The sequence below is a fragment of the Sturnus vulgaris genome, chromosome 1 (genome assembly GCF_052056855.1).
Source record: "Sturnus vulgaris isolate bStuVul1 chromosome 1, bStuVul1.hap1, whole genome shotgun sequence".
NCBI classification, from domain to species: domain Eukaryota; kingdom Metazoa; phylum Chordata; class Aves; order Passeriformes; family Sturnidae; genus Sturnus; species Sturnus vulgaris.
Window position 1 is genome coordinate 147,460,961 of NC_142243.1, and position 27,660 is coordinate 147,488,620.

General features: G+C 39.9%; 2 long non-coding RNA genes across 2 annotated transcripts in view; one reads left to right on the top strand and one right to left on the bottom strand.

The window, feature by feature from the left end:
- The first annotated feature begins 70 nt into the window (after nucleotides 1–70).
- Nucleotides 71–27,633, top strand: LOC148225581 (uncharacterized). Its single transcript, XR_015808539.1, has 3 exons — nucleotides 71–525; nucleotides 9,143–9,240; nucleotides 27,339–27,633. It is a non-coding gene; the product is annotated as an uncharacterized LOC148225581 (long non-coding RNA).
- The window catches only part of LOC148225582 (uncharacterized), a 51,661-nt gene continuing 31,276 nt past the window's right edge, over nucleotides 7,276–27,660 (bottom strand). The window contains exons 3-5 of the long non-coding RNA XR_015808540.1: nucleotides 27,440–27,535; nucleotides 9,132–9,218; nucleotides 7,276–8,115 (exon numbers count right to left, since the gene is read on the bottom strand). This is a non-coding gene — a long non-coding RNA (uncharacterized LOC148225582). The remainder of the gene's footprint in view (nucleotides 8,116–9,131; nucleotides 9,219–27,439; nucleotides 27,536–27,660) is intronic.

Below are 27,660 nucleotides of genomic sequence, written 5' to 3' on the forward strand. Positions count from 1 at the left end.
TACTGCTGTATCAATTTCAAAGGATTTTGTGTTCTCTGTATAAGTACCTACCATGTTACAATGTGGTTAGGCTTATACATGGTTTTGTGTGTATTTCTAATGAAATGCCTATGCAACTCAAAAATAGTTGACAGCATCAGTTAAAAACTGCAATGCCTGAGTAAGGATAAAAAGGAGATACCTGATTTGAGTATACCCATAAAAAATTATTTCTCTGTAGTTCTGTCAGCAAAAATATGACCAATACTCCTGAGCAATGGTCCTGCCTGAACATGTGTCTGTGATTTCATCTCTTTAGTAGAAGCCCTCCATATGGCCATGTGATTGCTGCTGCTGCTGCTTCACGTGATCCAGCTTTCTGGCACAAAGGCTCTGAGCTCGTACAGATGATTGTTAAACGTCATGAGACTCTGAAAGGTAGAGTAGGCAAGAGGAGGAGGAAGCCAAGAAAAGAACTGTGTGGGAGTTGCACTGAAAAATGGATTTGGGCAAAAATAATGAAGCACTGAAGAAGCAGCAGGAGAGGTAGGAAGAAAATCAATTAATGGTCATGTTCATAAGAGCAGTGGAGGAGGAAGAGAGACCAAGAAGATAAAAATGGCTGGTGGCATCAAAAGCAGTATGGAAAAGAGAGTAAAGAACTGGCTGGGGGTTTGGGCCAGGGAAGAGCTGTTGGTAACATCCAAAAGAGCTGTTTTGGCCTAGCCTGCTTGGAAACGAGATGTGTGAGAGATATGGCCCAAGGGCCAAGCAGGGTCTCTGTGGTCATCCCCTGTAATTTCCTGCTGAACATCAATCATGGGCTGTCATACAGCTGCTCCTGGGCCAGATTGGTGGTCTGCAGGTCAGCCACAGTGTTCACATTAGGAAGATTCCTGTTCCCTCCCTGGCAGATTTCAAGTGAGGATAAATCCATCACACTGATGGACAAACTGGTTCAATTAATTGGGTACTCTCCTGTTAGCGTTGAATTGTTCTTCTTCAGGCTGAAGTTATTGAGCTTGACCATTAATCTCTGGATTGTAAAATAACCTCATCTGCTATCCCAAACAAATCCCCCAGAAGCTGAACATACTGCTAAAAATGTAATTTTTAAAATACTATTTTGTGAAAATTTAAACTGCAGAATTGAGGAGCATGTTCAACTAAGAAAGGGAGTAGACAGGCTAGGGAAACTGTAGCAGTGAAGAGTTGACACAAGTGAAGGCAGAGCAGAGAGTAAGTGCAGCTGAGCTTTTGTGTTTCCTCATCAGGAAAACATTGTCTTCTAAAAAGACATATTAAATGTATAAGAAATAGAATGAATACAAAAGAATACTGGTAAATAAAGAGAATGGCACAAGGCCTAAAAATGAAAAAGGAAGATCAAAATTGCCTTTTGGTCTGTTTTTGACAGTTCTGAAATTGTTTACTCTGTCAGAGAGAATACAGTGCTCTGCTTTGTTGCTTAGAAGCAGTATTTCCCCTTCCCCTATTCAAATGTTAGTAGAGAAAATAGCCCTATAGGCATGACCTCTTTAGACTTGGATTATTTTCACTTAAACTCACTGGAAGCAAGATCAGTTAATTATTGTGATGTTAATAAAAATAAATTTAAAAAAATTATACAAGCTGTCTGTAAAAATGTGCTAATGTTTAAACTAGTCAAATTACATAAGTATTTCAAATAGCATTTAGTGATTTTCAGATTCAACCATGTTTCCTGTTTTGAATTGCAATCAGTATCTGAGATTCAATTCTAAATTTGTAAGATGCACCTCTCTATAAATTGTCACTAACTGAAATCACTGTTTCACTTCACAAATGTCAAAGAATAATCATGAGAGTGTGAAAGTTATATTTCACAGCGTCTGCTCTAATGCTATCTTAGTCTGTGCTAGATCTTGGGTGAGACTGTACCACGGCCTTTTTCTCATGGAAGGTTTGCCAGTGAAATTATGCTTATCTCACTCCTCTTGGTATTCTGAAGTGAAATACATCTCCTTGTCCAGCCTAGACAAGCTAATGCCAGTGAGGATCCTTCAGGCAGCACTGGAGATCCCTTACTCCTTACTGCTGATGCATTGCAGTCAAGGAAGTTGCGCTGTCTTGCCATCCCACCCAGTGATTCAGTCTACAATTCCACTTGATTCCCTGGCTTTTATTGTGATTGCAAACAGAAGAGTTAATTACAGCAAACTGACAATAATTCTGCAGTACTGGTGACAGTCACCATGCTTAGGGAGAGGCTAAGGAACATAGCAATGACAAACTACCAATACAGATGTGCAATAAACTGAATAGGAATGACAGTATTTTTCATTTTATAGTATTTAGACAGCTTATATTTAGACTGAGGTCATCAGTTCACTCACAGGAGCTGAGCAGGAGTGAACAGGTGATGATGTTGTCATCGTTGTGAACTCTGCAGCATGACCAGTATGTGCCAGAGGTGAAGAGCTACAGGGCTCTTGCATAGCTCTTCACATCAATGCAATAAACTATTGAAACCACACAGCAGTGAGGTAGAGAACAGCAAGATTATCTTTCCACTATAGATAAGGAGCCAGATAGATGAGCTTGTGGCTCTGCTGTGTTTGTGGCTGCCTAGGTTTAGTCATGCAAAGTCAGTTCTTCAGGGTATCAACACCTCCTCTAGGCTGAAGCTGGTGGTGGTGAATCTCCTGTGGGATGTGATTATGCTGCCTGCAAAGAGCTGCCCCAGGACCACCCTGAGGTCACACTTCCCTGCATAGGAAGCAAACTCACAGGTGCAAACTCAGATGTGGTTGCTGCTTGGTTTTTGGAAACAAGCTTGACCCAAGTCCCTGGCTGTACACTAGTGTGTTGTCAAGCATGTTCAGATAAGCTGCCTCCAGGGCCATTTGCAACCTCGCAGTGTGGCAGTGAAGTGAGTTGCTATTGGAAAAGGAAATCACCGTGCATATTGATGGAATGCAGTGACTCCTTTTGATTAGTTCAGGTGTAGTCATGGCAGGATCTCACATGTCAAATTTAGGGGGTTTTGATTCTCAAGTATGAACACTATGATGCTTTTTTGCAAGTACAGATTTACAACTACACTCATTTCTTGACTTGTAAGTTCCCATCTTGGCTATTACTGCCAAGTGGTGATTTTATGATAGACAGTAGTGTTTAATTAAAACATCAAATACTGATGAAATTTAAACGCACATGCTTTTCTTAGTAAACTATATAATTGTTCTTTTTATGCTCCTTAGCATCTCCACAAACATGGAGAGTGTCACCAGCTCGGCAGCAAATAGCAACAGAAGTAGTGGTGTGCTAAAATTCATCAAGAAAATATCCTTAGGCTATGTTTCCCTACTATACTGTTCTCCTGAATTAGTTTGTGGTTTGGTGTTAGATTCATCCAATTCAGCTAAACACAGCAGTCAGCAGTACTTCCCATCCTCCTCCTGATCCTAACTCACTTTATGAGATCACTATGACATCAGACATCCATGGCATTTGATACCTAATAAAGATGATTTGAGGTTCCATGAAAAAACATCTGTATGGTAAATTGCTGTTCCTACATTTGTATAGTTTTATTTTCAGATGACTTCTGACAAAATTAATGAGAAAGGCTTATTTATATTTATGGCCTTAAGTACTAGAATATCCACAAATATTTCTGAATATCAGCTCTTCTCATCTGAAGGGCTTAGAGGATAAAAGAAGCTTCAAATCAACAAGAATCTCAGCAGGATGAGTTATGCTTTGAGTTTTGGAATATCTCACGTGCTAAAACTCAGTAAACTTTATTTTGTTAATGGAACTCTCATAGTTTTGTTTTGCAAAGCAAAACCACCCCATTTATGTAAGGACAAGTAACCTCATCACTTTGTACTTCAGTGGGAAATGTTTAGTCAGGAGGCGTTTCACCTCCCGGAGCTGTGTCCTCTGAGAGGACTGTCCCAGCGCTGACAGCCTTGTACAAAATGTAACAACTATTTTAACCTGCAGCACGTTTAATATCATATAAGTGCATGATGTACTCACAGGAAAAGGCAAAGTCTATTTTAAACACTGAAGCCTACATCACACATTGTGGCTGGTGCTACTTTGCTTGAAGGGAACTTAAACTGCAGAGTGTTTCTGCTTGAGAAAGAAGGCTGTTGGCTTTGACATTTGCAAACAAACCTTTGAAATGATTGTGTTACTGGAACAGAATTGTCAGGTAACTTTCCAGTAAAAGAAAACTTCTTGCCTATGTCACACTGCTGAACGTGAAGAAAACCAAAATCCAGGTCCAGCAAACATGCTGATTGCAATTCTATAGTTTTTTAAGGGACAGTATCTGCCAATGTGGCCTATAAACTACATGAGCTGTGTAAAAACTTTGTGCTGCTGCTATGACTGTTTTGAATGCAAGAATCAGCTGATTTCAATTTTAATATTGGCATCTCCCAGCATTTGTCTTCGTCTGGTATTTAAAATGAGATAGCAAATGTTTCAGAAACTACATGTTATTTTAAAAACCTTTTAGCACTTACAATAGTGGCTTAAACAGAAGGTTCTTTGTGCATTCTTTCAGTATTAAAATGATAGCAAAAAGAGACCCCATTGTGTTCTCATTATAAATGACATTTTAGTAGCATCAAGATCTTGTGGTTTTAACGCAATGTGGACAAAATGAAATAAGATTAAATCAAAACATCTGAAATATTTTGCTGAATTATATATTTTGCATCTTATTTACTTGAATGTCCTGGACAAGTTGCTTGGCTGAATAAGAAAACTCAACCATCTCAAAGGACAGCTGAAAATAACAGCACTGAAAATGAAGTGCAGCATTGAGTTACACAAGATTAAGCTGACTAATCTGCTGATTCAGTTTTGCCTTTGTTTTTTGGTTTTGTCATGCAAGATCAAGTGTCAAGCAGACAAACACGTAATGGCATTCCAGGCTCCCAGTAACAACAACAAGCTCTGAGCTGTTCCCCTGCCACCTCTGCATTCCCCAAAGAGAAAACAGCAAAATGCTCACCTGCAGCAAGGGACAGCAGGCTCAGGACAGAAATGCTCCTTTCGTTTTTACAGGTGTACTGAATTTGGTATTTCTATTTCACAGATTTTTTTGTTAGAGGTGCTCTTTTAAGAAACCTTACTTCAGTTCACAGGAAGTGTAATGATGCATATGAAGGGTCTGGAGGGGAAGCCATACAAGAAGCAGCTGAGGTGACTTGGGTTGTTCAGCCTGGAGAGGAGGAGACTGAGAGATCTCATTGTGATCTCCAACATCCTCACAAGGCAAAGAGGAGGGGCAGACACTGATCTCTTCTTTCTGGTGCCCAGAGACCTGACCAAGGGAATGGCTGGAACTTGTGTGAGAGGAGGTCTAGGTTTGATATTAGGAAAAGGTCTTTTCCCCAGAGGGTGCTTGGGCACTGGAAAAGGCTCCCCAGGGAAGTGGTCACAGGCCCAAACCTGACAGAGTTCAAGAAGCATTTGGACAATGCTCACAGGCACATGGTGGGATTCTTGGGCAAGAAGAGGGGTTGAACTGAGTGATATTGTGGGTCCCTTCCAACTCAAGATATTTTATGATTCTGTGACTCTGTGTGTCAGGAGACAACAGATTCAAACACAGCTCTTACAACATCTTACAACATCTACAGAACATAAAAGCACAGCAGTATATTCTTCTATATGGACTACTTTTTGGACAGTCCAAAGATAACAAACTCTTACAAGTGCTGATGGATAAGAAAACTGTCAGTGGAGCCACTCGCAGGTTTGACATTAACCTTTGCCCAAGTGAAAATATGAGCCTGCTCATTACTCACAGAGATGGTCAGGCAAGAAGTGCCGACCCTGAGGAAGGTCATGTTCCAGCAGTACCCACCATCACTGCACTGATGAGGCTGAGGAACAGGGAAACACACCACAGGGAAACCTGGGCACAGTTATCCTTGCATTCCTGACACTGAGCAAATCTTTGAAGGATTGTTGGGAAGGGCACTGCAGACATGTTGGCATGAGAGCAGGCTGTGCCAGTGAGATTGCAAAGGACAAGATGAAGCCAATATGTCATGAAGGGATACTCTGATTGAAACCAGAGAAATAAGAGTCCTTCCAAAGAAGGAGTTATAGTAGATGGATGCTTTTTTTTTCTTTTTTTCTCTTTCTTTCTTTTTTTTTTAATATGAGAAATAGCAATGACTAAAATCAGAGCATGATACTGCAGAAATGAACATGTTGCAGGGCAGCTGGCATAGCAGCCTCTCCAAAATAAAAAGAGAATGAAATAAAGCTTCAACCCACATTGCAAACATTTCAATATTTTCTCTTTCCCTCTGGAAACGATATGGCTGTGTCATTACCAGGCACATCTCTGGTTCTGCCGAAGGTGCTAAATGTATGCTGATGGCAACATGCAGCATTTTGCCTGCAGTGAAGATGAAGATTCAAACCAAAATGAATCTGGGAAGCAGCTGGAGAACAAAATAAAGGCTCTGCAGACCTGGGATCATGTCCTTGAGCTGCCACTTGTGGCTCTGACATGGCAACTGATCTCTGTGTGCATCATTTCTCTCTCTGTGGAATGCAGACAATTACATTTCTTTTTCTAGGTGAAAGCACACTGGGCTTTTTCAGCTGAATACTGCTGTATTCAGAACTAAGTATTTTTTTAATATACATTGTATATATCATGTATTATAATATTTTAATATACATTTAATTGTAACAGTTTCAAAAAGTAGCTGAGGGATGAGAAGGACTCTCAGTCCAAATAATTTTGTCAGCACTTTTTTGGATAGACAAAAAGGGTTGGCAGGTAAATGAAAAGGTTTCTTTCTACTAATTGTTAATGCTGTGAAAATATAAATCAGAAAGATCTGGGTTTGTGAGGGACTTCTCCCTCTATATTATAGTTTTATTAGCATTACTTTGTGGAAAAAGAGGGACTAAGACCCCCATGATAATAAACAAAAGTAATTTGTGCTTTACACAAGCTTTGCTAAGACACGGTTTGCAGACAAGAATGTATATGGGCCTACTGAGTTGAAGTTTAAATGCTGGCTTATGGTGTTGTCTGAACATACTTTATTTCTCATAATTTCCTAAATAGTATCTCATTAGAGAAAGGCTGGAAATAAATCTGCAGATGTTGGATGTTATAAAAAAGATCCTTGCAACCATTGAACATATTAACACATCTGTGTTTCCCTTATATAAGCTACTGTTTTTGAAGATGCATCACTTGGCCAGACTCTAGACTTGAAAGTAGCATAAGAAATTTTCAATTCAGGAATGATGCCTTTTGGGTTTTATTTTGTCTGTGTTTATTCTGTTTGCATATTTCTCCGTTTTATTAAGGAAATCAGAATATTTAACAATACATGAGATCAGAATATTTAACAATACATGAGATCTGAAATAATTTGAGGCATGTCTCCTTTATGGTCAAGCGAAATTACTCATATTTAAAATTAGGATTTGCAGTTTTATTAATGTAGATAAGTCATAGGGTTCTGGTAAAACCCAGGATGACAGATAACAATATGGAAGCTTTTGGAAACTAGTCTTGCTCTGTGTACCAAATTTCTGTTGGGCCAGTGTTCACATGGTGCTAAATGAAATTTAGCAGTTCAGAATTTCAGGTCCATCACAGCAGCTCCTTTTGCTGATTACTCATTTGCTTCTACTTTTAACCACTGAATTTGAGCTTTCAGCTTCCTAAGTTAACTGGTGCTCCACTGACTACTGTTTAGGGTGACCATCTGCTCATCTGTTCTGCCTCTAAGGATTTTTTTAAAGGAATGCTGATCACAGAAAATTTGAAAGGGCAGCAGCAAAGATGTCAAAAATCTTCAGTTCCTAAAAGTTTTGCAGGAAAGTGAAAATGAGCAGGGAAAAAATGTTTATTGCCCTTATGAATAGGAAAGACTCAGTGTCACCTTGTTCACTGTCAAGTTATTTAGTGTGGGAGAAAGATCCCCTAAGTGTCCCAGTCATGGGAAGAGTTTGAATGATGGTTTGCACCTCCTCAGGAGCTTCAGTCAACACAGAGATCTGTAGGAAATTTGGTTTCATTATCTTCAGGGATGTTAGCATTACTTATTTTCTTGTTGGTGGTTGTGTTTTATTTTATTCCTTCAAGGAAATCTAGGAGCAGTAGGACATAAAAATATAAGTGCCATTTCAAAACCAAATAGGAATGTCCATCTTAATAGCTCTATATCTTTTAAAGTATGACTGTTTGACTTCTGAACTCTTGCTTTTTTAAGATCTTGTGGACTCAAAAAGGAAAAAATATGTGTAGCGTGTGACAAAGCAAATGCGCCAAAGGAGGATTTATTCAGTTTTGAGAAGATCAGCAGCAGTGATTCACCCTCTTGGCTGGTCTGGACTGCAATATGGTCAACTGATTCCCCAGGGAGAAAGAAGGGATGAAAGTCCCACACTGCTCTGTGGTCACACACGGAGCAGTGACCTGTGCCAGGGTAGCTCTAGCCCATGCATCCAGTACAAAGAAAACTTCAGCCTTAACCATCAGTATTGCTGCTGTAGGGGATTCAAGTCAGGCAATCCAAATGTAACTTTTAGTGGTTCAGTGAAAGACAGTGGAAACTTTAAAACAAGAGAACTCACCATCCAGGGACTGAATAAACAAAAGCATATTTAGACAACTGCGTGCTATTCAGCAATTTACATCATGCAATGAAGAGAGTCCCTCCTCTTTTCAAGCCCCCGCACAAATCTTGCCATAGATTTTTGAGGCTGATCTGAGAGAGTTGTTGTTTTCAAAGTTAAAACAACATCAGTTACCAGATTTAAATGAGTTGAAAGGAATTACAATGTCCTTTGTATACCCTGCCCCCCTCATCCAGCTTTGAAATATATGAAAGCAAAGCAAACTATGTAATAAATGTTAGTGTTTGTTCCAATAATTGCTCAGGTGGTCAATGCTTTGTAACGATTTACTGATTTATTGGAATTTTTGATCCTTGAAAGGATCAATAGGTTAGACTATTTCTGAGGAACATCCACTGTAGCAAAGTCTGAAATGGCATTAAGCAGAAAAAAAACCTCACTGGCAGGTATTAGAATTGATAAAATATCTGGTCTGCTTTTTACTCCTTAAACTAGCTATTTATATTTATGTCTTTTGTTTTTCTTACCGATTCCATAGTGAATCTCTTGAAGAAAAACTTGAAAGCCTGGATGCTGAAGATCTCATGTCTCATCTGTCACGACCAGAAACCTACCTAGATGATGAGAAAAGATCAAGTAAGTAAAACTGACCAAAGCTATGGGACTGACAAAGTCGCTTACCAAAAAAGTCAGTTTGAAACAATGTTTGTTAATTCTTCAGTGATGGAAATTTATCTTACATTTTTTTTTGATTGCTGCATTTAATATTGTAACTTTCACTGTGGTAAACTGATCATTAGAAATTCCCTGAAAAAGAACACATTGTTAAAAATTGCTAGAGGAGAGCTTCATTCAGCTGGCTGGGAAAATTCTGTCTAACTCAATGTGGCAACTACTCAGTCAGTCTGCACCGAGTGCAGTGCTGGTAACATTGCCTGTCCAAGTTGTCTGACACTTCAGAAGACCCTGTTTTCTGATATAACTTCAGTCTAACCATCCAAGCTGAAAATTTCAATGTCAGGTGTATGCACCAGTCTGATCTTTTTTTGGAAGATGGAGATAAGATCTGAAGGATAAAGAGACTGGGAACAAGAAGTGTTCTGACGGGGAGTAATCCTGGGTGTAGGAGAGGGCAGGAGGGTGTGGGGAGACAGTCACAGCAGGATATGGACAAGTGGTCTCACAGTTTTTCATCAGGTTTTTCTGCCATTACATTGCTGTGCAGAAAGGAAGGTGCTAGAAATGCTGCAGAGCCCTGAGCAGGTGAGTAGGGCTGGCACATAGTTTTCACTTTGGGACATTCTGAGCCGATCTTCATGTTTGGTCCAAAGGTACAAGCTGGAAAAAAGATTGGCAGGGGCTTGAGGCCAGATATGGGTGCTGGGAAGGAGAATACTACACAGAAGCCATTGCCATGAGATGGTAAATCATGGAGGGCTGGGATAAGCCCCATGAGACAGAGATGTGGACTGTGTGAGCTGGACCCATAAGGATGAGATCAGAGTCAAACAGAGGGGCCCAGGCAGCAGGAGAGTGGGAGAGCAGCCATTCCCAGATTACAGTCTTTGATGACCCAGTCTGCCCATTTTCATCACTTTATTGATTCCATGAGGAAAAACATGAATCCTTCTCTATGAGTATTTTTTTTAACCTTCTGTCTGAGGAAAGCCTTGTTACGCCTGTTGACCTATTTCCCCAGAGACTGCTGTAGTTTGTTTATGGGGTTTGTCCTGTTTATTTTGTGTTTCCAGATATGTCATGTGGGTCTGGAGGTTTTCCAACCCTTAACATTAAAAATAACATAGAATAATCTCTGTCTCCAAGACATATGAGATTCAATTAAAAATTGCGACATACAAGTGTTTGGATGAGATGTTAGTATTTCTCTTTTCCCTTCGGTTTCTGAGCCTTTAGGATATTTTCAAGTGATGTTGTTCAAGAGCTCTTTTATTATGAAGAGGGTTAGACATCTTTTTTACCAGCAGATTTCAGATTTTTACATGCCGTCTGGAAAGGATCTGAGTTTTTACCAGGTATGCCACCAGCTTGGCAGCACAGGAGGAGAAATGATTACAGGCTCTGCTCATAAGAAGGAGGTGTGTCCTTTGATTTGAAGAAGTGTGCAAGAGGAGGAGTATCTGCCTCAAATCAAGAATATTATGCTTGAATGTTGTGTTACATGCAGGAAAAAGTTGTTAGAAGGAGGCCCTGGAACTGCACTGTGTTTTTGTGGATTGGGGAAGGCCTCTCCTGGCAGACAACTGAATACCACCATCTTGCAACAGACCCATTGCCACTGGCAACCCTGGATGTGACTCAACCCATGATGACATGGGTCTTTAATTTTACAGCACACCTCTTCCTTTTAATTATATTATTCATCTCCTTAGGCAAAAAAAGTCACCATCATCATAGGTTTATGTTATTCAAACCGAAGCAAGAAATATATATAATGGCTCATTACTTTCTAAATTGGATCCTGACCTAAGTTTACAAGTAACTATGATTGACATTGGACTAAATTTTAAATGGAAGATAATTTATTTTTCATAAGTCTAAAAAGTCACAGAATCTCTTTATATCTGCCATAATAAGCTACTGAATATTATTTAATTGCTCATTTGCTATAAGTGGCATTATAAGCATTTTTGGGTAGATCTCAGTGGTTGAGAACGATTATATTCCCTTTCTAGGTCTCCTACTCATTTTGGGGCCTCTTGATACAAGAGCAATCAGCAAATAAATTAAATATCAAAGAAATCCAGAAAAATTTTTATAAAGAAATCAAGTTGGTTGAAGTTATCATCGATTGATGAGAAACAATACTGAGAAGGAAACAAATGTGGCTCTCCTAGAGAGGGGAATGGTGGCCCAGTGATCAAAGTGCTCATGTGAGTTCGACACTGACTCAATGACCTTGGACAATTTATTAGGGCATCATTCAGATGGCAAATTCCTCAAGCCATATGTCCATTAGAGTCATTTATCTGGTAAAGAATCTTTTGAGGCTAAATACAGCTTTTCTGAAACCCTTGACCCAATGACAGTAGTAGAATTTGGGCTGTGTCAAGATGGCATTTTGATCTTCTTCTCATCCCCCTCCTCTCTCCAAAAAACTAAAACCAATGCTCCCCGACTGTCCTTGGCAATGTGGAGATAACATTACCAGCTTTGTGAAATATCCTCATATATGACAGTATGTGAGTGGGAGCAGGGAGTGAATATGAAATTTAAAAGCCCAGAACATATGGAGAACAATGAAAACTGGAAAAATATGATTGCCTTTCACCCAGGAACACCTACACCTGAAAAGAGAGAGTCTAGTGGGGCTTAAGTAAGGAGGGGGCCTAACTAAGAACAGGGTGACATTAATGGCAGCTGGGTGATAACTCGACACAATACAGTAACACAGTAGCAGATTCTATTAATCCTTAGATGAGGAAAGCATTTGTTCTTGTGCCTAGTTATAAATACATACAATTATATTGAATTAATTGGTACAATCTAAGTGCTTGACTAATCCTAATGCTTAACTAATAAGTATAATGAGATGAATCCTTATATTTTTAAGGTTTTAGAACAGGGTAAATGTTGTGGAAAGCTAATGAATTCTCAGGGAGATAATATAAAAATTGCCAATCTGTTGGGTGATAGTCAAGAAAAACATTACTCAGGGATTTTGCAGAAGTGAGGAAAATATCAGGAAAATTTTTTTACACTCTTTAATTACCTTCATTTGATATTGCTTAAATAAACTCTGTGTGATTTCATGTGTAAGTCATTTAATTACCTATTTTATCTTGGTTTTTAGAGGACTTTTTTTTCTTTCATAATAGACTATATGACCTGAGTAGCAATAATATAACTCCATATTTTTCATGTCTAATGACTATTTTAGGGCAAATACTAGCCAGCCAATTTTCTCATATGCCTGAACTAGAGTTAACCTAACTAGAAAAACTCAAACAAGCAAAAGTTAATATTGTTTCTACAGTCACTGATGTACCAACAATAGTAGTTGTGCACCACCATGCTGAAAATCAACTCCCTTTATGTCCAAACAATAGTGTGAATCACAGAAATCTGACCTTGATGTACAAATGTGATCATGTAGTAATTACAGCTCTTGTGCTTTTTGTATAAACAGACTACTTCATCTGGAAATGCTGTAGAGTACTTCTTCATTCTGCAATTTACAGCTAATGACTGAGCAGAAAGCTTTTATATCCCAAAAAGCTTTAAAATAAAGCAGGTAGAAAAATCTTATTTCCCCCAAATGAAAAAAAAAGCTGGTTATTGGAACAGCAGTGAGTCAAGTCATTGTTCTATCTATGTTCTTTTGAAAAGCAGATATTAAAATTTAAAGATTATCCTCAAAATCACATTTTACAAAGGTTATTAAAGACACTTTCATGGGCAAAATATGGAACTAAATTACTCATTTCAAGTGGTAACTGACATGTTCTTTAACAACTGTGAGGTTAACAAAACTATCTTTCATTTAATGCCAAAATCTGCTTGTTCTGTTTGTGTCTGTGTTGGTATCATCCAAACAGGATGTGACAAACATATGTTCTTTGGCTTTGCCCTAATCCATGATTTGGACAACACTATTAAGATGTGGTCTAACAAACTTCAAGGAGGAAAATCTGAGGATATTTGTCTGTCTTGATATTTGTCTGAACTTGATTTTAGTCTATCCTAAGCAGCAGAATCTCCATCCTGACCTCATGAATTAGCTGTTTGTGTTTTCAGTACTTCTATAAAAATATATGATCAAAGTATTGGCACACTTATAGACATGGACTGAATCCTGAAAGAAAACAATAATGGAAAATTAACCCAGCATGGAGCTCAGGAGTGACCCTGATGGGCTGAGTAACATCCTCTTGATGATGAGTCCCCACTTCTGAGGGTTTCCAAAAATTTCAATTCCTCATGTTTTAATCTATTCAATCATCACAGTGATAACTTTGGAGAATACTGATTTCTTAATCAAAATTTTGTTTAGTGCCACAAGTGCTACCAAAGTTCGTAAGTAATACATAAGTGGTATAAATTTTTATTTTCCCAAAGAAAATTTAAATCTGAAAAAATAGAAAGATAGCTTTCTTTAAATAAAATATATTTTCCTTAATTCCATCCTGATTGGCATTCAATGAGTAATGAAAAAAGTAATAAATTGCATTACTTTTCTCTGATTCTTTATAAATAATACCTGGAATTAACAATTCCAGTGTTTTGCACTGAATTGATGTCAGCCTGAGAGGGTTATTAATCCTCAGGTCGTTACACCAAACTTTAAAATATATTGGGTAAGTATGAGATTTCTTTTATTCATCTTGAAATACCCTTGTGTTTGAATATGTATGGAAAATCAACTTAAAAAATCAGACCTTTTCTTGCATGGCACTTTTAGAAATAGTAACTGATTTAAAAAGAACCTAGTTTTAGGAGGTGGTTATTACTGTTAGAATGGAAATTAGTTCTCTGTCTCATGTGATATAATTGTCATATGATTATGAAATTATCATGGATGGGCTGTGCAAGTGCTATGGAAAAGTGATTTAGAATTTGTGCTGCAAAACATAATTCTAAGACTGACAGTTTTTTACTGTATCCCCACCACAGGATTTTATAATACATTGCCAGAGAAGGCCAGAGGGCTCAGGGGTAGTTGTTTGGTCATTTTCTGCAGTCTCGTTCAGAGGTGAATTTTCTTTAAGACTCAGATATATGACAAAGATTTGTGTAAGTATTTAAACTAAATGACTTTCTAGTCTTTGAAGTCTGTCTTTTGTTATTTGTCTAAGGGCTTCAGGATGGTGGTATTATGAATTAAATTTCCTTGTATCCACTTAAGAGTGACCTTTTTATCACTTCCGACTATATCCATCAACTGTTTCTTGGGCTCAGGGAACAATTTTCATTTTGTGGAGGCAGCACCTAGTCACAGTGTCTTCTGCCCACCTTCAGGCTTCTGGAGGGCTTTCACTGATCTTGTCAAGGGTATATTTTTGTATTTGATGACAAGTCCAAGATTTTGAGTTACTTATAATCCAATTCTGAAAACTGGGGGGCTAATAATACACAAGAGTGCTTCCCACTTCCCCTATATGCTTAGTCTCTGCTTAATTATTTACTCAGTTTATAGCAAAATATACCTGTGCATGGTATATAGATTGTAGATCAATAATATAATGTGAATATGACATCAAGCCCTCTTGTCATTGCCTCAATTCTTTCTCAATAGCCACTTATTGTGGGCTGAATTCAAGATCAATCATTTCCTGTCTGAGTTTTTAGGAAGGAGTCATTATTAAAATTAAAAACTAAACCTGGTATATCTGTATTAAAGATCAAATCATCTCTGCACAAAAAGTTAGGTGCGTTTGAACATTCCATGCCCTTTCCACAGCAGTTTTTCTACTCTGAGTTGGCAGCACTCAAGCAAAGCAAGCACCACACCTCCTACTTTCAGCCTTCATCAACTGTCAGGCACTCATGAGGTCATGCATTGTCCCGGTGTCTGAACACCTCACAGAAGTTAATATATTTGATATATATTTGTAGGATGGCTACAGCAGACTGAAGACAAGACTGTCAAGCTCCAGTTTGTGACAACCCCGCTTTTCTTGATACAGCTCTGTCCTTCACAGTGCTGTGTTTGTCATTCCTTCCTCTTTGACATGCACCAAGCAGTTCCACTCTTCTACTTAACAGCCCTGTGAAAATATAATTTATTTTGGCTCAGTAATACCTCTAGCCATCCTGTCCTTCAGCAGAGTGTGGAACTATCAAAGTGTCTGTAGAGAATTTCCCAAAATATAAGGCAGATAGAAATGTCAATATAGGCATAGAAAGATGTTCCTAAGTATTCTCTTCAGGTCTGTATCTACCCATACAGTGAGTCATGCCCAGATCCATGAGCATAGATATTTATGTCTTTGAAAACATGTGTCCTATCTACATAGAAAAATGAGATAAACTCAAAAGTTAGTGACAGAACAGAACCTTTACAACTTAACTCAGTCCGTGTAAATGGGATTCTTTACCTCTGCTTTAGTGATCTCTGACTCAACTTCTAGACTGTAAAAGTGGGCTGTATCTGACAAAGTGTCTTTGCCTCGCCTGTTCACTCCAGACTCCTTTCATCATGACTGACGATATGGTCAACACAGACAACTGAAAGTAGGTTGCATCTCACCTCATCCTACAAAAGTAGAAATTTAAAACAGACATAATAAAGTAGATGTCTATAAAATCGGATGAATCACACGTTAAACTGCTTCTTTCATCCTACTGACTAAAAGAGAGAGTAGGGTGCTGATTCCACAGGTGAACACCTACTCCAAAGATGCTGCATGCCTAAGGACACTGCAGGAGGGCTTTCTTATTTCTATCTGAATTGTACCATGGGCAGGAATAAGACTGTACCTCTAATTCTACAGTCAGGAAGAGACATTAGGGGGAAGAAAACAAATTTTTTAAAAAACCTCAATTTTCAATGGAAAACAACACAAAAAAGTTAGTGCACTGCCATGCATGCTGATGTATTTTCCAGTCGCAATCTAAGGGGAAGTTGTTACTGATCTTTCGGAGTTTGTTTGAGAGAAGTTACGCAAAAACCCACAATAAAATTGTATGTTGTAATGTAAGTTTTATTTTTTTATCAAAATCTGAAAAACAACCTCTTTTTTCTGTTTCATTTGTATCAGTTTTCTGTTTAACCTCATGTAACACTATTTAGGGTGCCTGTCTTGGTAACAGCATGAATTTATACCAAGGCAGAAGTAAGCAAATAATACAGTTTTCAAGAAAGTGGGAAAGCATTGAGACAAAGAGCCTCCAGGCCTTGAGGGTAGTTAAAAATGCAGAATAAATAACACATTCTATTCTCTAAACAGCTCCTATTATTTAATAAAATGTTTAATAAAAAATTAATGTTACCAGTGCTTTAATTAGTTAAACTGGCTAATGAGTTCCTAATATCTTTGGAAGTGACAGCGAGATGAGTATTTTGAATGCACTCAGATGGAGTTGGCTCATATTATAGAAAGCAGAGATGTGCATGGTGGGCATCTGGAGGTTTCTTCTGCCCTTCTGCAGGTGTGGATCTGATCTGCCTGCTCCATGAATGCTTACTTACTGAGAGAAAGAGAGAAAGAGAAAAAGAAAGAGAGTGAAAGAAGAAGAAAAGAAAAGAAAAGAAAAGAAAAGAAAAGAAAAGAAAAGAAAAGAAAAGAAAAGAAAAGAAAAGAAAAGAAAAGAAAAGAAAAGAAAAGAAAAGAAAAGAAAAGAAAAGAAAAGAAAAGAAAAGAAAAGAAAAGAAAAGAAAGAACAGAAAAGGACAGCTATTTGAAGGGCAATTATCTAAATGTGCTGGAGAAACCTGGGATGACTAAGACTCCAGTCTCTGGAGAATTTGCTCTGAGCTCTTTGATGAATTTTAAAATGGTATTACATTCTAGGTTTTAATAGCCTTTCTCTTCTTCTTCTGGCTCTAGGCAACTGTTGTTAAGTCCATGCTTTACAGAAGTCTAAGAAGCACGAGTTAATAAGGCCAAGTCTAAGCCCAGCACTGCAGAGAGTGAGAAGGGAGGAGTGTGCATTACCTGCGGCATCGCGCCTGCCGAGGAGGGCCTTTTGATCTGTCCTGCCATGCGTCTGTTTCACTTTCAGTTCAGCAAATTAATTGAGGGGAAAAGAGTTTTCAGTATCTCTAGCACGATCAGTGACAATTTATGCAGCTTTGGTTTCCTTCATCTGATATACTAATGAACCGAGTCTGGATCTTGACAAAACAAGCAACATCTCTGATTAGAAAAAACACCAGCACCAATGGGAAATGTCGGTCCCCATCACTGATTTACAGTTTTAAGTTGGTTTCTTTGGTGAGCAGTTCTTGAAGCCTAAATGTTTTGCTGCTTGTGGTTGGAGTCACAAGCAAATCTGGCAGTGAAATACCAAGTAGAGGGTAGACTTAGGGGGCCTTAGTCCCTGGGGAAATTCAAAAGCCTGAGTCAGAGCCTATATGTGACTTTAGCCAACATCTGAAGAGCTGGACACTTACAGTTGGGTTTATAGGAGAAGACACGGTAAGAAGGAGGCACCTAAATCACTTAACAGGGAACATGAGAGGTTCAGTTGGGCTTTGAGCACAGCTTTAGGGGACGCAGGGATGTCAGTCTTTGCAGCAGTCCTATAATCATGAATCTGCCCCTGGATGTAGGAACTGGAGTCAGCCCCCTTATCTTGTATAAATGCAATGCCCCTGTGACACTCGAGAAGTTTGTGGCATTGTTCAGCAGGAAGGTTCTGTGTTCATTCCCCGCCCTTGCCTGAGTGAGACCAGAATTTCCAGCCAGTGCCTGTCCTCTCCCACATGCCCCTAAGATCACTCTGCAAGGCCTAGAAATTGTTAATAGTTGCAAAACAATCAAGTTAAATCTTCCTTTGTGAAAAATAAAACCAACACCATAGAGCCCTGTGAATATATCTCAGATTTTTTTCCAGGGAACATCTGATCCGATTTAATTCAGTAAGTCCCTTTCCAGTCATTAATCTCCAGCCAAATTTTGTTTTTCATTTTATTGAACATTATGATTTACTGCACAGCTCTCTGTTCATTATTACTTAGAGAAGCAGTTGTTTAGATTCTCTTTCTCTTGATCTCCTGATCAGGAAAATACTGTGCAGATGTGAACAGAAGAAAGAATATTACTCCTGTAAGAGAACTCTTCCCCAATTAAACATAGTGTCTGTGAGGGAAGTTATGATCTTGCAAATAGTTTCTGCTTCTAAGAAGGACTTAACAGCACAAATGAGGCCAGCTTTCCTTACATTGGGTCTACTGTTTGCTTCAAAAACAGTGCTGTAACTGACACAATTAATATTGCACAAATATCCTGGGAGGACTTAAAAATGTTGAAATCCCATATATATATCCTTCAGTACTTAGAAGAACCTGATCTGCCCAGCACATTCCAGAACGAACCTGCTTCCTTTCTGAGAAAAAAATATCTTTTTTGTTTCTGTCATGCACAAGAAAGGACAAAGCAGAAACATATTTTCTTGTGATAACTACTGTCAAAACCAGAGGGTGTTGTCAGTGTTCACACAGATGCTGCCTGGTCACTGTGGTGTTCCTCCTCCCTTGCATTCCATCTGTGGGAACCAGAGCAAAGCCTGCTGCAGTTTGCTTCTGGAGTCAGAGCTGGCTGGTACTGCTCATTTCTGGTGTTCATGACCACCACTCGTCTCCTGCTAAACCTGGCAAATTCATATATGTTGCTGATGGCTGGAGGTGCTAAGGAGCAAAAGCACAGACCTGTTCTTTCTGGGCATCCCCATTTCTCTCCCATCTATGTTCCCATTCTGAAGGGAGCCTAGTGTCTTTCCACAAGACTCAAATTGACTTCAACAGCCTTGCCCACCTGATAATTTCTATTTAGAACAGTCCTTGCATCATAAAACCAAATGTTCTGCAGCTCAGAGTGGAGTTACATTTTCCTGTGCTGGGACACTTGAGGGGAAGCACTGAACTCTTGTCTAGCAAAACCCTTACTAGACTAAAATAATGGACCTCACTTTCAAAAGGACATTGAAATAATCTAATCCAATCTATCTACTTTATTATGAGCTAAAGTTCTGAATTCTAGGCAACCATCTTTTGAAAATTACTAATTAAGATTTTACCTTCAATGGCCAGCTTTAGCAAACCCGGTCCCCTCAAAACACTGCCACTGTACTAGCAACCAGCACTAGTATGGAAAGCAATACTGATACCAGGACGTTATTATCTCCAGGAAACACTTCTTGCATTCACATGGTGGTTTAGTGGCTTGTGATATTGCAAGGAGAGAGAATTTAACTTCTGGGACAAATAACAACAGGTGTCTTTCACTGAACTGTTATTGTTCCTAAAGCCACATTGGCACACACAGGTTTGCATGAGCACCAAGAGGATTTGGGAACTCTGAAACCCCTTATGGGCAGCCTGGAGGGGCAAATGCTGTAGAAGCTTTTCTCCTGGGTTGTGGTGAGCACATCATTACACTCCTGTGGAAATTCACATTTTGCCTCACAGTAGCTCTGGCTTTTCCCTTTGGGAGAAGGTAGTTAGAGGTTTCAAAAAGTATTTTTTTTTTCTTTTAGCAATCTGCCTATTTTTACAAAATGTGTAGGAGCTCTTGAGACCTCTGTTCCTCCATCTGTCTTGGTTGAGGGTGGGTCAAAGCCTTGGGGAGACACATACACACACAATGCAATTGCCTCGGTCTCACTTGTAGACAGGCTACAGATACTGCAGAGTTCTCAGTGACACATTATTTAAACCCTATTTAAATAATATGAATTCTTATGATATAAGTTACTTTTTTCCCCCAGATGTAAATCACCTCATGGATAAGGTTCCCTTAAATGGCAAGGTGTCTTTCAGCACCAGTATCATGGAAAAGTGTTGTCTAAGATTCCTTGTTTTCCTTAGGGCCAGGCTAAATCTGATCTTACTGACTGGGGTCATGTTCCTTATTGTGCCTTGTCTGTCTAATGGTGTAAATCTATGGTAGAAGTTTACTTGTAAGTCTGTCCCTCTTGCACAAGCTGTAGCTATTGGAGGACTTTGCTTAGGACACTGCTGAGGTGACTCAGAGGACACAAGCCTATTGCAGATCCCAATCTTGAGAAGAGATACATGTGTCAGCCACTTGTGGCTGTTTGGGAAACCGAAGTGTCTTAAAATGGGCAGAAGTACTGTTAGAAATTATCTTTGAGGGAAGGATGTTTCTCACTGAAGAGGAACCTTACAGCCAGGCTGTGCTCGAGGGCAATGGAGGGGACGAAGCTTAGGAGTTTATGAAATACCCTGTGCAGACATGTACATGCCACCCTATGGGGGAAACAGCCTAATTAGTGCTCTCAGCTTCCAGGGAACTCTGAGAACAGAAGCATAAATCTCGACCATCAAGAGATTTCTGTAATTCAGACCAGGTGTCAGGTAGGCTGTTGTATGGCTCCAGCACAACATGACTTACAATCACCTTTTTATCCTTGTTCTTCTGCTACTGACGCCCTTTATGTCTAATATTCTCAATAGTAAGGAAATTTGTTTCCACTGAGCCAAATCCCATTTGTCTAGGTGTAGTGAGAATAAATACCAGCTGTAGATCATCTTGGATACTAGATTTTTAATCCCATCCTCGTCAACACAGAAATATGATAGATCATTCTCTACCATAGCTTGAAAAACACAGAAAATAAAAATGACAGTTTAAATTACCTGTGAGATCTAGGATTCTGGCTAAGACCTATCTTACCATGGATTAAATCTGTAATCAGATTCATTTAGGGAACCTGTAACATCAGAATTATACCCTGCTGGTTGATAATAATTCAAAAGCTCTATACTTAATGTAGAATTATGGTACTGTTAGTTTTAAATACCCTAATTATTTTAAAATATCTTCAGAAATTATTTTACCAAGGTAGACATCCTCTCTGTTCATGAATATAGATAACTACTGAATTGTAGGAATTTCTGATCCTGACAAGCTTTGCTAATTATGAACAGGAATAAAAGGACACCTGCTGAAATAATTGTTAAAGGATGTGCGATTACAACCTGCCTCTTATCAGATGGATGGAGCCAGTATCCTACATCAGCAGAGAATGCAGTCTTACACATTTCATGACAAATATGCTGTTATGTAAATAATTACATCATGGACATATGTGAATACTGAACTGCTTGGATTTTAATGCAAAAGGAAAGTAGCAATATAGTTCCATGCTAAATTAGATAAATAAAGCACTGCAGTTACATGGTGCTGGCATAGATCTTATTTACTCACAAATAAATCTGGAATATTTCCACAAAATTCAGTTTGTAACACTACTATAAATCAGGTATGAAACTAGGATTGAACCCTCACTGTTAGTAATGAGTTAATAACTGCAAGTTCAGGACAAAATTCCTTCCATGACTTTACCCATTTTTGTCTAAAAATCTCTTGTACCTATAAGAGCTTTTTTAAAATGGATGCCTAAAATGTGTATTAATTTAGGTAGGAAAAAGTCTACAAAGCATGTTGCAAATATCTGTACATCCTAAGCATGAGCCCTGAAAGCTCAGAAGATCCTCCAGATGAGATCCTGGAACGCTGGGGCCATTATCTGTGGAAATACTGCTTTGTGTCCTCCCTGTTCAACTCTTGCACCTTTCACGTGTCAGCCACTGCTGGAGACAAGATCCCGAAGTGTTGGCTCGTGTGGTTTTATGTTCCTATGCAGAACCATAGCACTGTGCTAAGGCCTTGGTATTAGGCTGAATCCACATACTGTAAGGCTTGTCCTAGTGCCTGAAATGTCTTGCTGCCTCTCTGGCTTGCAGGTCTGGCCAGGGCAAAATTGCTCTCTATGCACTTGGCCAGCTGCTATAAAAAGGACATGGAAGCTGTGCCAGGCTTGGCAGAGATATCTCCCTCTCCTTGCCCCACTAGTTCTGAGGAGCACATCAACCGTGTGCTCTGCATTTCCCACGTACACGCTCCCTTCTGGCTGCTGCAGAGATGAACAAAAGGAAAGTGGGAGCCAGCCATGCTGCTCCTGCTGCTGGTCTGGGGAGTGTCATGCAGTGACTTGCCCATGGTCACATCATAATTCAGGGACAGAAGGTGGCAATCCCACTAACTAACAGCTGATTTATTTTCTCCTCAGACTGGAGAACAGGTATGGGGGAATGTGTGGGGTTGCAGGTCCTCCCAGGACCTGGGGGCACAGTTCAATTTCTAATTGGAATCCAATCCCATCCCTGTGCCACCAGGTTACAGCTTGTGTCACTGTAGCCATGAGAGAAGACTTGGCAAGGCCCTATTTACCCTTTCTCCAAATGAGTTTAACTTTTCAACCTTAAGGCCACACTCTAAAAGCCATTTGCTTTCCTAGATCAGGTGCCATTCTGGCAATTGTACAGATACAGTATTTTTACTTGCTGAATTACCAGTGAGGCTTGTAGTTGGGTGAAGAAGATCAGTTGCACTTGTTATTTTTCACAATGAACACTTAGGAGCATGTGTATATGTAGCCAAGGAGAGGCTCTCCTAACCATAGACTGAGGATGCATTGAATCAGATGGCAATTAAAAGCCCATGGCCTTAGGGAGTCACAAACTACTTGCAGAATGTTTCACAGACATCTTCTCCCATGGGGAAATGTTGCAATCTTCAGTTTTATTGGCTTCTTTAAGCCCCAGACTCTTTAAAACTGGATGTTACCATAGCCCCACAGCTCTGGGATAACAAGTGCTGAGGCACCATGCAGGTGTTGCACATCTTGTTTGCACATCTCCTTTCTCCAGTCTTTCCTCTCTGTCCAACAAATTAAGGTTTGAGGGTGGAAGAACTCTATTGAGGCATTTTACCACCCCAAAGAGGGTTTTTCCTTGCCATGCCCCACAGAGCCTGGCTCTCCACTCCCACACTACCTGCCTCATCCCTTCCCCCAGGGATCATGCAGCAGTCTCAGGCACTCCTAGCTTTACAGCAAAGTTTCTCCAATTTCTTTGTTATTTTTTTCTCTGTCTTTATTTATGAAATTAATGTGTGCCAAAACACTGTCACCCTCACTGCCACCCCTTTTCTCTCTGTTTTGTTTCCCATCGGGTGTTTTGCTCTGACACACCAAGTAAAGGCACAAAACATGAGGTGGGAACATCTGGTGCTGCCTGTAGAGCATTGTCAAGAAGAGAAGTTCCTAGATATAAAATCAGCCTTTCCCCCCCTTCATGGGACCTTGCTGTGGGATGTTTAGGGCTTCCTGCCGCTGCCCCCAGGGTGGCCAGCAGCCTCCAGCCGGGACTTCACTCTCTCCAACACAATTACAGCCTGCAAATGTTTAAAGGCAGTTTCTTTTGAGTGAGCCACATGCTTCAAATTGTTATGTGGTTAACCACTGAGAACAAACCCCCACACAAATACCTAAGGATCAACTTGCTCAAGCCAGGGTGGTAGCAGTGGGGGCAGAAGAGGAGAGGGGAGACTTCCTCATTTTGCTTTTGATGAGAAGAAAATAGAGTTATCTTCTGACTATCCTGAAGTGCCAGCAGCCAGCGTGTCACAGTGCGTGCTGGGTGATGCCGTTTGCACATGTGTTTGGTGATGAAAGGAGCCTTGTTCAGCAGCCATAGCCATGCACACCACGGGCCACATCCTCCACTGGTGTAAATCAGCTCCTCTGGTGAATAGGAACTGAAAATGCAACCCCCTCTCCCTGCGTCATGTGCAAGTGCCAAGCTGGGGGAAGACTTCCGCGCTTTGACATTGCCCTATCCCATGTCCCTCAACTCTTATAAAAGCTAAATACTTTTCTGCTGACTCACAGAGACAGATGGATTTTGTTAACTCCAGTTGAGATAGAGGAGGATGCACTAAAAGCATCACTTGGCAGGGCTGAGCCCAGCTTTGGGGTTCAGGGGGAACTGAGCAGGGAGCTTTACATCTCGCCCTGTCCAGCATGGTGGAGCTTGGCTCCTGGGTGCCACATGGGAGGAGTGATGTGTGGTCTGGGCTGAGACTGGCTGCTAATCAGTGTCTGAAATAATGACCCAGGCTGTCATTCCATCCCCCTCCTCATGCCCTCTCTGGAGCTCTGCAGATCCCCAAAGCCCAAGAAAGAGAATTGGAGCCAACAGCAATAGAAAAAGAAACACCCCAAAAGAAACACAGAACTCAAATCCCCTTAGTAATTGTATTGCAGCTGCTTAAATCTTCTTAAGTTACAGAGGATTTTAGTGAAGTAAATTAACTTCCCTTTGCTTGTGTTTCCTTGTATTTTTGAAGACTATGAAACTGTTGAGGAGAAAATTGTGTTACAAACTCACGGAGAGAGTTTCTGATCATGACTGGCAGAGTTGTTCATGTAGTGTTCCTAAAAGTGGACCCAGGTGGAGACAGAGATAATTATTTTGCCATGGACCAACCTTAAGAGCCATCTTAAGTTTATTTTCATTTCTAAAATGGCAAATTAAGGGCTCACAGTGTGGCTAGGACAGTCTTGAGGGGGAAGATCCAATTCAAATGTGATCTGCTTTCTCAGGTGTGAAACAAAATTGAATTCTTTGCTTTTTAAGGAAAACGGTGTGAAAAGGAAGGGTTAAATTTTTTTGGATGCAAGGGACGTTTTCTGTGAAAGTGGTTTAGTTCCTCTGGTCCATTTATCATCTGAGCAGTGAAACATCACTTTTCTTATGAAGTTAGCTCTGCAGGACTCTGTACCTGTCAAAATTGTTTATCCATACTTGCCAACAACAGCAAGAAAGGCAGGAAGACTGGCAGTCGTGATGGTGAGTGAGTTGGACACATGGAGTGAGGGAGCATGAGTTGAACCTCCTCACTGATGCAGAAAAAGAAAATGAGTGAGGGAAAGAACAGTAAAGCATAAAGTGTCTAATCTTAGAGAGTTTAATGGTGAAGTTCGTTAATAAAAAAGAAGACTTTGCAGAATTTCTTCATGGGCAACTGAGTAGGTAGGTCCTGGTGGCCAGTTAGTCCTCATGCTGGTGAAGGTTCAGGAGTAAATACCAGCAGAGGCAGCTACTGGGGGACATTGGCACATTGACATTATCGACTGTGGAATTGGGAATATTGCACTTGGACAACTGAAAATTAATGTAATAGTCACTTATTAAGGAATTATTAAGGAACTACTTATGCTTAGTATTGTTATATGAAAATATATAAAAAATTCTCAGTCTAAATCCAACAGAGCCTTAATCGTACGTGAGGGCTATTAGGGAAAAAAAAAAGGAGAGGGGGACGGGCAGAGAATTCAGGTTTATAAAAAGAAACCCGTACACAATGAGCTGAAGGTTGTGCTTCTGCACTTCCTGCTCTGGGTGTGAGCAGAAGAGGAAATACCAAAATACCACCAGAAAAACTATTCCCACAGTATTCCCAACCTGGCTGAAACCAGAAAAGTTCTGACAGCCCTGCAAAAAGGGGATGAAAATCCTACAGCTGACCCAGTCTCAAGGATCTTGCTCATAGGAAGGCCAACAAAATTTCCAAAGCTAGGAGATTTGGGCAGACCTAGATGCTTCTTTAGACTTCCCCTGACTCCTCATCTGTATTTTCTGCACTTCATGGATCACTGATGACATTTGACTCTTCTGCCAGCTTCGAGAAGAGCACATTTCTGCTGCAGCCCGTTTGATCTCATCCATGACCACAGACCATCAATTTGCATGGTAACTGCAAGGCAGGGCACCATGGTCCAGTCTAAATCAGCTGAGGGGTTCTTTGGACCCCCTTCATTTTTTGACAGTCAACCTACTAGAATGAGAGTACATCATACATACACAGCAAGAACTAACCTTTCAATGCATAAAATGCCACCAGTTTCAGTGTTGCCCTGTGTCAACAACTAAAACTGAATTCCTGGAGGTTCCCAGGCAGACAAGACATTAGTTTGGTCGGGCTCTTCCAGAACACATTCCACTTTTAGCAAAGAAAACCTTGACGATGAGCAGCACGATCATGTTCAAAGGGTTGTACAGATAGCTGGCACAGTAGGCAGTTAGTTTAAAACCTCAAATCTGAAGGGTTTGCAGAGAACTTGGAAAATGTCTCTTTTCCTTTACTGGTACAAGAAGGAAAGTATTTTGTCCTACTAAGCCCCTCAAATTTAAATATCAAAGTCTCTTTTTTGACATGCAGTGCTGTACACTATAATTCAGGACTTGTTCAATAGTTTAAGAAAAACAGTAAATTACTATAAGAAAAGTAAAATTATTATAAAAAGCTGGTTTTCCCATAGATGTTTCCCTGCATTTAAGCAATTCCTGAAACAAGTTTTTCCCCTACAATTAGAAAATCAAATCCCTGGACTGGCTCCAATGAGCAGCTTAGGAATGTTCAGCACAACCACAGCCTCCAGCCATGGACAGAACAAAAGTTGCAACAGTGATGATGCTTTATCTTCCACAACTTACTCCAGCAACACTTCCATGGATGCCAATAATGAAATCTGTTCCAGAGGCCTGAAAGGAAGATTTTTTCTTTTCAAATTCTGAGTCACTGATTTTGAGACTGGTCAACTCATTGCATTTGTGACTGTGGTTTAGCTAAAACCACCTAAGGCTGATAATGTCATCATAAGCTCTCACATCCAAAAACTAAGCTAAAACCTTAACTAAGCCCCATGTCTGAATGCAGCTTTCCAGTTCATTCAGAGCAGCATAGCACTCAGCATTTTCCCTCCAACAACAGAAAGCCCCTTTCTGGCCTCCCGGAACTACTGCATGGAATACACTGTCACTCCTACTGCAAACTTATTTAAGAGACAATAGGGCAAATAGTTGGCACACAGATTCTTCTTGAAACTTAAATCTAGATCCACAATAAAATGTAAAAGGTCAAGGAAACATGCAAAGACAATCAGAAAATGTTCAATTTTCTTTTAAAATTAGCTTTTGCTGAGAGTGGAACATTGCAATTTACAATGTGGGCCCCATTCTGCAAGTCCTTTCTTACATGAGCTCTTTTTAAAGTCACTGAGGTTGTTTACGTGAGTAGAAGTTTCTTACACGAGAAAGGACTCACAGAATCTGGCCTTACACATTTTGCTACGAAGTTTACCTAGACATTATCTGGGCTGTGGAGCAGTGTGTGTATATTCAGGAACGAAAAATGGACTTGGAAAAAGTTCTGACTTCAGCTTCACCCATCTGTTTTTTGCAGCTTGCTCCGCAGCCACAGTGAATGGATGGGGCTCAGCCTTTGTCCCTGTCTCGGCGCTGCTCCTGACCAGCCACGCTCAGCCCCGACACGCTGTAACTCACCAGGATGTGTGCAGTCTGAATTCCCATTCCAGATTTGGTCCTCGAGACTAAGGCCATTATTCCATCTCAGACTAAAACATATTGTCCCGTGGGCAGCTGAAAAAGAGCATGTTTCTTCAGGTTTTCTTGCAACAAAATGATAAAATAAAGTGAAATAAAATAATAATAATAAAAAGGAAATCCAATGTACGGCAGTCCTCAGAGTTCTGGAGTGTAAGAGT